Genomic DNA, 11,097 nt, shown 5'->3' with positions numbered 1-11,097 from the left:
CGCACAGGCCCTGATTTTGTGACTTTGCTGCCTCAAAACTCAACCAACCAAATTATTATGATACTGGAAAAGCACTCATAAAAGAGCAGTAAAAGTCACCAAGATGTTCCTGTGGGGAAAGTTTTTTGGAAAGCAGATAAATAAATGGGGACATGGGAAGAATACAAAATAATTTTTTCATAACACAAGAACAAATACACTCTGAAATTTTAAAGGTTGAATAGTCAAAATCAATGAAATAAATGTTTCTTTTACACTGTCTGAGTAAACTCCAGAAATTCACAGTTATTTTACTGAAGGTAAAAGCTTAACAAGATCCCAAATTTGACATTTATTTAGATAACAGATGAACTTTGCACAAAGTAAGAGATAGTGGTTATAGAGAATATATGTTTCAAAGGTCAGATGTATAACAATGTACAACAATAATAATCTTGAAATTAGAAAGTTTTGTTCTTGACTTTGACAGCAATAAGGAAAAAATCTGGTGCTGAAAATCCATCTGGCAGGATCTATAAAGAGAATAACAAAAAATGTCAGAGAGAGAATAGGCAGATGTTCTGAAAATAGAGACGGGAGCCTTGGAAAGAGAGGAAAGAATAGGAGGAACTTTGGCATCTTCTTGAAAAGTGAGTGGGCATAGAGGAGCTAAGGACAAGAAAATCTGATTTATTGACAGCTGGCCCCATATTTGAGTGCTGGGCCACAGTGAAGGCAAGAAAAGGTAAATGGTTTTACCTTCTTTCCTTATATCCCTAAAGCACTTGGAGTAAACAGCCTTCAAGGAATGCACACACAACTCCCTGAGTCAACCAAGTGTTTAACCAGGGCCTTCAGCTGGTCCTGGGGTTTCACTGAAGTGCAGATCATTTTCATCAGTAAATCTTGTAATTTTGCTGCATTTACTAAAATACTGGGACACCCACTGCTTTTAAAGAGAAGCAGCCAATGTGTTTGTGCACAGGCTGCCCTCTGAGGTGAAATTTTGGGCTGTGTGACATCACTTCTCTTACTGGGGTCAGGATTTCTCACTGTGGTCCTTCCTCATGGGGCACTACAGAATATATTTCAAGGAAATCTTTAAACATCCAGCTGCTTTATTTGAAATAGTAGCACCATCTAGAGGACTAATAATTCTTGTTTCTTTGGTTAACATCACTCAGGACAAATGTAATTTTATTTTCACAGAGTTTATAGGGTATAACCAGAGAAAACTGACAAAGGATTTCAAAGAATTACTTGAAGAAAGTCAGAATTTGAACTGGAAATAATCAGAATTCAGAGTCTTTGGTGGACAAGGAAGCCACAGAAGATGTTAAAGTAGGTGTGTTCAGTTTCATATCTCTAAACCCTTGGTAGCAGTCTCTAGATGCCACTAGGGCTTCATTATGTTCCACTCTGAGCATGGCAAGAGAATCCACATGTAAAACAAGCACAGCTGAGTAGGCCAGACAAGCTGAGACAGTGAAATAATTTATTATTTAAACTGCTAAGAATAAACATAGAAAGGAGCTGACCAGAAAAACATGGTTGGTTGTCTCCATGCTTTGTGTGCCCCAGCAAATTTATGCTTGGAGGGACACCAGGATTATGATATAGCTGGAAAGCATTCATGAAATTTGTTTTCCCTGGGAGGAATCCATTTTTCATAATTATCAGCCTGGGTAGAGACCGAATTCATTGCTCAAAATCCACCCTGATTTCCATCAAGAGCCTGTCCAGAAGGGTTGGTCCCTGCCCTGGGTAAGCTGAACACATCCTACACCTCTGCTTCCTGTCCCTTCCTGCTCCAAAAGACCACAAAGACTGCAAGGGACTCCTTAAAACCAGAAATGCTGAAATTCAGGCTGAAAACATACATCAGAATGATGCTGTGCTTAAGAATGTAAATGCCCTATATTTGTGGGATAGGGTGGTGCTGGTGGGGTTTTTGGTTGCATTTCTAAAATCCCTTAATCTTCTCTGGGAAGCAAACAAAGTTATCCCACTTTTCTAGACCGAGTTATTACCAAGCTCTCAAAATTTCCAGCTAAATCATGACTTCAGTTCCTGCAATGGGCACAGATTTATATTTATTTCCCACAGATGGGGAGGTTCAGCTTGGCAGTGACTCCAGTTCAGGAAGTGTTTGTCCTTTAGGAATAACATCTTTCTGTTCCTACTGCTGACACCTCCACTGAGGAGGAGCATGGCCCTGCAATAAATGATCTTTATTTGGGTTGTTTTGTGGAGGTTCTGCTCACCTTGACAGATTTTGCAGGTCTTGAAAAAGTCTTTTAGTTTGAAGTTTGTGTAATTATTTCACACTGAACAGGGTTAGAAGCAGCACATGGCTCCTGTGCTGTTCTTTGAGGCTTGCAGGGGGTAAAAATCTGTCTTCTCACAGTTATTAATTACATTCATTTGTGTCTACACTTAATAGGACATGATCAGGTTGGACAATTGTATATATATATATATAACCCCCAGCTCCAAATATCCACAGTGGAACTGGAGCAAAAGAAATGGAGGCTGTTGATGTGTTCACCTCCCATTAGAGAGTGGCAGCTGTAATTAAGCATGACTGTAAATGTGTGTGGATGGAGATAGCAGGAAGGGGTGAGCTGGGCTCAGCTTCCCTGGGAGGTGAGAAGGGACCCATGAACATGTGGAAAAACAAAACCACAATCTCAGTGTTGACAGCATTTCCATACCTGAGATGCAAATGGTCGAGTCAGCCATGAAAACTGAGCTGCCTTTCAAACTCCAGTAATTCCTGAATTATTGAGAAAAGCACACACCCTGCCTGAAAACCTTGGAGCCACACATCCTGTTGTTCATGTGCCCTCTGCCACAGCTACACTGGAGTGTGAATATCCCCTGTCCTAATTAAACACCAGTGTTAATCCCTTCTGAAGCAGTTTTTAGTGGGGTCTGTGGCAGGGCAGGGCCCACAGGAGGGGTTCCACACCATGGGTGGGGTTGCTGCTGTTCCCCTGTCCCCAGTGCAGCCCCTCTCCCTCTGGTGCCACTGTCCTGCTTTGCTGCTCTCCTCAAATTCATGGCACACAATCAGATTTATTTGTCACATGCGAGCTCATTCTGTCACTCTTCTGTGGCCTGGATATCAGACTCACTCAAGGATCTTTGCTGGAGCCCTCAAATACTCAACACTCAAAACCCCACAGGGTGTGTGCTCAGCAGGTGCTGCTGTGCTACAAAACACAGGGGATAAAGCTTTAAGGGATAAAGCCAGTGCTCTCAGCTCCTGAGGCTTCAAGTTTTCAGAATCATATTAATAGGAATTTTATGGTGTTTTTGTTCAAACTGTTATGGTAAATATTCCAAATTAAAAAAAAATCCATTAAAAATCCCAGGCAATCCGGGGATCAGGATTTTGATTTTGATCAGGCTGATTTGAGACCAACTTGCAGGCTCAGAGAAAACCCTCTTGCAGTGAAAGATGCTTCCTACAAGTCTCCCTGTCTGCTCCATTGAGCACAGGCATGGATTTACCAGGCCTGGGGAGGAAGAGGATTTAATTGATGCTGCCAGAGTCAGCACAGACACCCTGGCTCTTCTTGATGTGGTTCTAGGGCTCTGAAGTGCTTCCCATCAGCCACACCATGCAGGCTGGGATTCCTTCTCACTCTGGAATAGCTTCCACAGAGGAAATATGGATCCAGTTTCTCCTACAGGAGATGTTAATCTTCAAAACACGTGGTGGGGAGCACTTATTTCTCTGGGAAGGAGGAGAAATCAACCAGCTGAGCTCACTGGACTGCACTGTGCTGTGCTGGTGATGCTGTGGCTCCATCTCCGTTTGAAACATTCCCTGTTCCTGTGGGCAGGGCATGAGTGGGCACGAGGAGATGCCAACACTCACAGGATCATCGAGATTTTTCAGGCTCCATCATCACCCAGAGCTGTTTTCCTCAGTCATTGCTATAATCAGCCTCTAAAATCAACATTTTAGTCACCTGGATGTTGGTATGAAAGGTGGATTTGCCGTGTCTGGCAGCAGGAGCAGCTCCCAGTTCCAGGAACTGGAGGAAGTGTCTGACTCAGTGGGCCAGAAAGAGCAGTTTCCAGCCATGTCACCAAGTCCAAGTCACTTCTCTCCAAGCTGACAGAGGAGGTTTAAGCCAGGCAGTTCCTCTTTTTCCAGAGGAGAATGTGGGTAATGAACCACCCAGGGAAGTGGGAGCCTCAGCTCCTGTTAGAGGGGGAAAGCCTGCAGGGCTTTAGGGGCAAAGAGGAGCACACAATGAACTCAACATCCCTCATCACAGGGGTTTAGGGTGGAAATAGGTGAAGTTTTCTCTAGAGGATGATTTGCAGGGAAAGATAGAAACAGCTGGTTTTGAAATATGCACAGAATAACTGAAAACTGAGAGGAGATTGTTTGCATAATGAAAGAGGTTTTAGTTAGAATAATGGATTAAAACAGCTAGGGAAAATGTATCCTGGAAAGATGCTGGGGCACATATGATACATGTCTACCCAAAGAATTCCCTTTGGAATCACTGGAAGTTTCAAACAGCAGATTTATCCAGTGCCCTCCTGACTGCAGCAATGAGGGACCTGCCGGTTTTGGAGCTCTTGTTTTGGGGACACAAAGCATCTGAGGGTTTATTTCAACTGGAAGATGTTCACCTTCAATTCTTCATTTATTTTCCAGAAAGAACTTGACAAAAAGTGGAAGGGGCCTGTAGGGACTTCAGTCTCCTGAGTATTTCATATGCTGCTGCAGCTGATACAAAGTTTAGCTCTCCGTTTAAGGCTTGACAGTGAGTGAATTTTTGTTCCCCTCCTGTGTTTTACAGGTCTAAACAGATCTTTGGAGAGGGAATGGAAATGAACCATTCCCCAGATTTAGATGGATGAGACAGATAAAAATATCCCCATTCTAAGAAGGGAGGTTTGATGTTTTTAAAAAATCAAATGACTGAACCATTGGTTCAACCTGAATTTCTTAGAACATGAAAGCTCCTCCCCAGTTTTGGTGCTCACCCTCCAAAAACTGCTTGAGTCAAGCAGTGGCAGCACAAACCTGAGCCAAAAAAAATGCAGCATTTAGGTGGGGCCACGCTTTCCTCACTGTGCATTCCTTGAGGCATGTTCATGTTGCCTCATTCCCCAGTGTTACCAGAAACTCTGCACCACAACTGAAGAGTCCCAAACTCAGCCTGAAACAGCTGCAGAACAACCCTGACCTAGTTGGGAGAGTGAGACTCAGCAGCCAAGAGAGGTCTGTGCTTTGGGAGACCTCTCTGAGCTGGGATGTGTCACACAGGAGGCTTGGCTCTCTCAGCCAAGAGCCAATTGCAGGAAAATTGCCTCTCTCCTGCTTTTAAAACTGGTTTTATTTTTTCCTCCAAAGGTTTTATGGCCTGGTGAGCCTCTCCCCTGTGTGCCCAGACTGTGACCCACAGCACCAGCAGCAGGACATGCTCACAGGACAGGGGCAAGAGGAGCAGCCACCACCCTGCACATCTGGATCTGCACATCTGTCCAGTGAGGGCTGGCAAATGAATCTGTAGGTTTGGGCTGTTAGGTTTTGCCTCAAGAGTGGCAGGGAGACTGAGAACAGCACAAATGCAGGAAAACACATTGGGAAAAAGTAACAAATCCATTCTTGCCATTGCTTGTCATGATCTCATGCTTAGGTAGCCCTGACACTTTGCCAGGAGAAGGGATAACTGTGGCCTGAAGACAAATATTGATGCCACTAACATAAAGTGGGGTTTTACTGCATTTATTTCAACTTCATAATTACTGAGCCCATGCCTGCATTGGGAATTGGCACAGATGTGGGAATTAGGGAGCTGCAGGTGGAAGTGAGCACTCTGTCAGGTGGGGAGAGGGGGTAATAAGGGGGGAAGGGAGGCAGCGTTGGGGTTTTTGGCTGGAGGGAGTGGGTAGAAGCTGAGATATAGGATCAGGCTCTGCTCTGCATGTGAGCCCTGGCTATGATGCAGCAGGGCACTGCTCAAATGCAGAATAAAAATGTTCCTTTTCCCTGCTGCAAAAAGGAAGAAAACAGCAGGGACAGACTGAGGAGTGCTGTGAGTGGAGCTCCTCCCTGTGCTGAGCAGGACTCTGAGGGCAGCAGCTGCAATTGGGTCCAGGATGTGTAGTGTGGAAAAATAGAAAGTAATTAGAATAACAATTTTTTTCCCCAAGCAGAAAGAATAAACCACACAGTGCCACAGTTGCAGGGAATATATTTGTGATGGAGGCTCCAGCAACCCTTCTCCTTCCCCTTATGCATGGGACTGCTCTTTTCTGGCAGGGATCTTTGGGAATCAGATCTCCAGTGCAAAAATGCATCCCAGCATTGCTAAAGAGGCTGATTGTCCCTGCACCCAGACTGCACCAACTGGTAAGTGACATCCCTGGAATGTATTTTCCTGGAATGACTTCCCACAAGGCTGTCTCCTGGTAGGTGACAGTCACACACTTGCAGGCTAATTCATTTTCCTGTTGCTCAGCTGCATAAAGCAGCCTCTTATCTTGCAATTTGTGAGCATCATGTATAAATATTTGCAAGTGCTACTCAGTTGTCTGGAGAGGTGTGAAAAGCTGTTTGTGTAGCAGCACACAGAGGTGATCCCAGGACAAGTTTAACTCTGAGGGGAGGGGTGAGGAAAGCACAGTGAAAAATCATGGGAGACTCCTGTGAATCAATTAAACACTATGCTCAGGGAAAGTAGGCTGCTACTGGTATGCTCAGTGTTTCAATTCTCATATTTTGGATTATTTTTAAGGAGCTTGGGGAATGGAATGATGACAATAAGTAATTTGCAATTATTCTTGATGTTACCCAAGGTCAAAAATGCATTTAGAGTGGCTTTTCCCCTAAGTGACTCTGTTGGGGTACTGAAAATCACAGAATTAAATATAAAATCTGAATAACTTCTAATGTGAGTTTGCCTGGGATGGTGTCCTGTATCAGCAGAAGAGAAAATGCTGCTCTGACTCGCTGATGTCAGATGGAAGATCTCCAAATGCTCATTCCCTCCCATCTGGGCTTTCCTTCATCTTGTTCATTTTGGTTTCTACTGAGTCTAACACTTGCTAGGAAAACAAAATAATGCCACATAGGGCTTCTGCTGCTTATTTGTGCTGCACAGACTGTCCAAAGCTGGAATTTTCAAGTAATTTTTAATAGGAGATGCATGTTATTAATGTTCTTGGCCCTTATGGCATCTCTTCAGTAGCTGGAGCAGCTGGTGACTGCTGTAAAACTCTATAAAATGGTCATGACAGATCCTCTTGCAAAACCCTCCACAGCTCCTGAAAAATGCTGCCCTTGTCAGAAACATCAGGGTGGAGCAGGGAACAAAAAGGCTGAGCCTTTTTAAAGGCTTTTTTAATGATTAAAACTGGAAGAAAATGTTTGCACAGATGTGACTGGCTGTAGCTCTGCCTCTCATTTCCTGCCCTTCGAGTCTGTCCTCACAAGCAGCCCAGCTCAGGCTCACAGCACCCCAAAATTCTGTTTTCAGGGAGATCAGCCAGAACCAGGCAGGGCTCCTGCTCCCCAAATCTGAGAGGAAAGGCCACACTGGGGTTCAGGGGGTCAAGGCTGCCCTGACAGTGCAGGGAGAGCTACTCACAGGCAGGATGGAGTGGAGCTGCTGTGAGCTGCTCACAGCTCCTGCAGTCCCTGCACCTTTCCTGGGCAGCAGGGCTCTGCCTCTCCTGCTGCTGCTTGTCCCAGTTTTCCCTCTCTGGAAAACTGCCACAACATTATAAATAGACCTTGCTGCTGGGTGCTGTGTTCTGCTAAACCCCACAGATCTGGGGGCTTTCAGATATAGCTGCTTTCCAAGTTCAAAGTCCTGCTTGCTGCCAAACTCATTTTCCCTCCTTAGCAAAAGGATTTCTGTTCCTGTGGTTGATCAGAGGTAAAGCAAGAGTCCTCAAATGCACCTTCACCCAGATTTCATGTGGCTTTGCCTATTTCCACCCTCAGAGTGACTTCAATTAAACAGTTCCTTGCAGTTTGTGTTGAGAACCAAGCTGGTGCTGTCCCAGGCAGGAGGGAATGGCAGGATCCAGTCCTTATTCCAGGTTCTTGCACTAAAAGACCATCAAAGCAGCTGCCTCTGGGTTGTCACAGCTTAGCTCAGGCATTTGGCAAGATGTGAACAACATTTCCTGGCACAGGCTTTGGAGCAGAGCAGGAATTTGTCAGGCAGAGCTGGATGTGTGCTCAGCCCCTCCAAGCAAAGGGATCCCCAGTGCCAAACCCAACCAGCCTGGGCACAGCCCCTCTCCCCACGCAGCTCCTGGGAGCTGATTCATGAGCAGGAGCTGTGCAGTGCTCCTGGCATTTCACACAAGGTCTGAGGCAAATGTAACACTCAGCAGACCTGTTTTTAAAGATAATTTATGAACAGGAGGAGCTTACCTTCAGTTTGTAGGTGTATTTTAATGCCATAGTCTTTGGATTAAAATGTCTGTGTTATAGTAGCCAACGTTATTTTGGTTTTACTTCCAAATTTTGACCTACCTCCTAACAAAACTCCTCCACCCAAACTTGACTTCTTTTTGCCCTTGTCTACAGCTGAAAAAAAAAAGATTCCTGTTTTGCTGCCTGCATAGTTATTCTTAAAATCCTATCTAATAATTAACTCAAGACCAGCAGCTGTAAATACACCTTGCAGGTCTGACTGCAAAGACATAGGAGTTTTTCACATCCTATTTCTGGTGACAATGCAAAGATTCTATAAAAAGAGCAGAGGAACTCATGGTCACTCTTCTGGCATGTACCAGACCAGAATTCTGCATTCACCATTGCTCAACAACTCCAAAGTAGAAAAGCCATTGCCTGTCACAGGGATGTGAAACCCAACTGGTTGTGTTCCCACAGTCCCTGTGGAGACAAATTCATTAAAAACTTTTACAGGTAGGGAAAAATTTAAACACACCCACCACATTTTCCCTGACAGCGCTGTGCAATTACAAGATTTTCTAACGTAGTTTGTAAAATTCTGAAGCAACAGCAAAAATTTTTGCTTGCTGTAGCACTTAGGATCATTTCCTTGTTTTTGCTTTCTGCCTTGAGTAGGTCCATGCTCTGTAATAAACTGAGCATGACATAAAGGTGTCATTTACAACCCAAATGCAGCTGCACAACCATTTTCCTTTGTAAACTGCAGAGCAGCAATCACCTGAGATACTCCACTGCTGCCATGAAGTCACCTGTGAGCAACCCAGCTTTAGTAACACTCCAGCATGTAATTACTGCCTGTGTGTCATCCCATTTTAGCAGCTCTGGAGTCAGGAGTTGTTGCCTGGCCAGTTTCTCCCTGCTCCCTAATTTCAGATGGAGCAAACTCGGCGCGGCCGCGGTTCCTCGGCGCTCTCCCGGCTCTGCTCCCCAGCTGAGCACACTGGATGCCTGGAGCAGGGTGCTTTTGTGTTTTTGGGGTAGTCTGGAGCCTGACTGAGGTTTTGCTCCTTTGGCAGATGAGTTTTGGATGTTGTCAGCAGGGCATTGCTTCGCTTTTCACCGCCCGGATCCGTCCACGCCGACATGGAGGTGCTGTGAGCAGGGTGAGTGCTCCGAGGGTGTTTGGGGGTGAAATCTTCCAGAGAGAGGTGGAACCCATCCTTCACACTGAGCATGTGTTTCTGTTGTGCTTCTTTCTGTTCTTCTAGTCTGTAAATGGCTCTCCTGAGCTGTGCTATTTCCTTGGGCATTCAGGAGTGAAGAAGGACAGGCCTGATTTAATTTGTGTTTGTCAGCCTGGAACACTGTTGCACTTCCTAATTCCTGTGCCAAGGGGATCCAAAATTTAATATCATAACTTTAATACATTCATCATCTTCCACCAAAAATTTCAGCTACTGTAGTGACCACTGAAAATCAAATATAAGGTATAGAATAAGTTATTTCAACTCAGAAAAACCCTTCTTTTTATTTAATTCAGAAATAGGCAGGTAAATAATCTCAAAGCATAATGTTGCTTTTCAGAGTTCTTAAAAATTTTCCGTTAGGAATAACTTTCATAGGAAAGTGAAAATTTCTCACCAAAGAAGAGCATTCTTGGTAGCACCTGAAGTCTATGAATGCCCCTCAAAAGTTTAAAAACTTTACAGGTTTTTAAGATGAAGCTCTTCCTACCAAGTGTAACTTTCTGCTGATATGACTCATAAATAATGCAGAAAAGTCAGAATGAAGTTTTATCAGCTTTCCCCTCGGGAAGGGGTATTATTTTTCTATGGGCCAGTAAGAATTAGGTTGTAGGTGCTGGAAGTGCCATGGTCTGTTCTGAGCAGCCTGTGAATGAAACAGCGCCTGAAAGTCACTTCCCCTCCTCTGCCCCCAGGGAAGGGGAGACCTTTGTGCCACAACATCACAGCTGAGTGTTTTTCTGATTTGTAGGATTCTCTCTTTAGCCATGTCCTATAAACTGTTACTGAGATGTAAAGATACAGATATGTGTGATTCTTCTTGTTCTCAGATAAGCAGAAGATGAGTCTGTGATAATGTGTAGCAATGGCAGAATCCCATTCACCATCACAGATAAATTCCCTTTTCTTACCCCCAGCACACTGGAGGTCAGATACCAACTCCTCAGATCCCTTTCAAAGTCATTCTTGATACTATAAATCAATGCAGGGGTTTTGTCTTGCTGGCCACTTCAAACAAGGCACTTCTCTGGTGGCCTGGAAGTGACAATTAAGGAGATAGGAATAGAAAATAGTTACAACCAAAGACAACACTCTGTATCAGGTTACATAAGCTACACTGCTTAGATCTGACACTGTTCAGGCTGCTGCACTATTTTACTCTTTCTGTCAGAGATTACAGAAAATGACAGTGCACTGGAAGCTGCTGCTGAAAGCCCAGCTTAGTTTTCATCTCAGCACACAATTAATTGTGATTAAAAATGAGGCAGACGCTGCCTCAGCACTGTAGCAAGGTACTTCTGCTACAGTGCCTGCAGTTATTTACTTGGGCAGGCTGATTAAAATCTCATTTTAAATAGAGTTTTTGGCTGGCATACAGTCACATCTCTGTGCTTTTGAAAGCATAGTCCCTCTGTACTTAGGAAATCTGTCCTCTTTTTCCTACCCAAACTGCTTCCTTACATCACTGTG

This window comes from Pyrgilauda ruficollis, unplaced genomic scaffold (assembly GCF_017590135.1).
Source record: "Pyrgilauda ruficollis isolate IOZ18807 unplaced genomic scaffold, ASM1759013v1 scaffold59, whole genome shotgun sequence".
Classification (NCBI taxonomy): Eukaryota; Metazoa; Chordata; class Aves; order Passeriformes; family Passeridae; genus Pyrgilauda; species Pyrgilauda ruficollis.
This window is presented reverse-complemented; position numbering follows the sequence as displayed.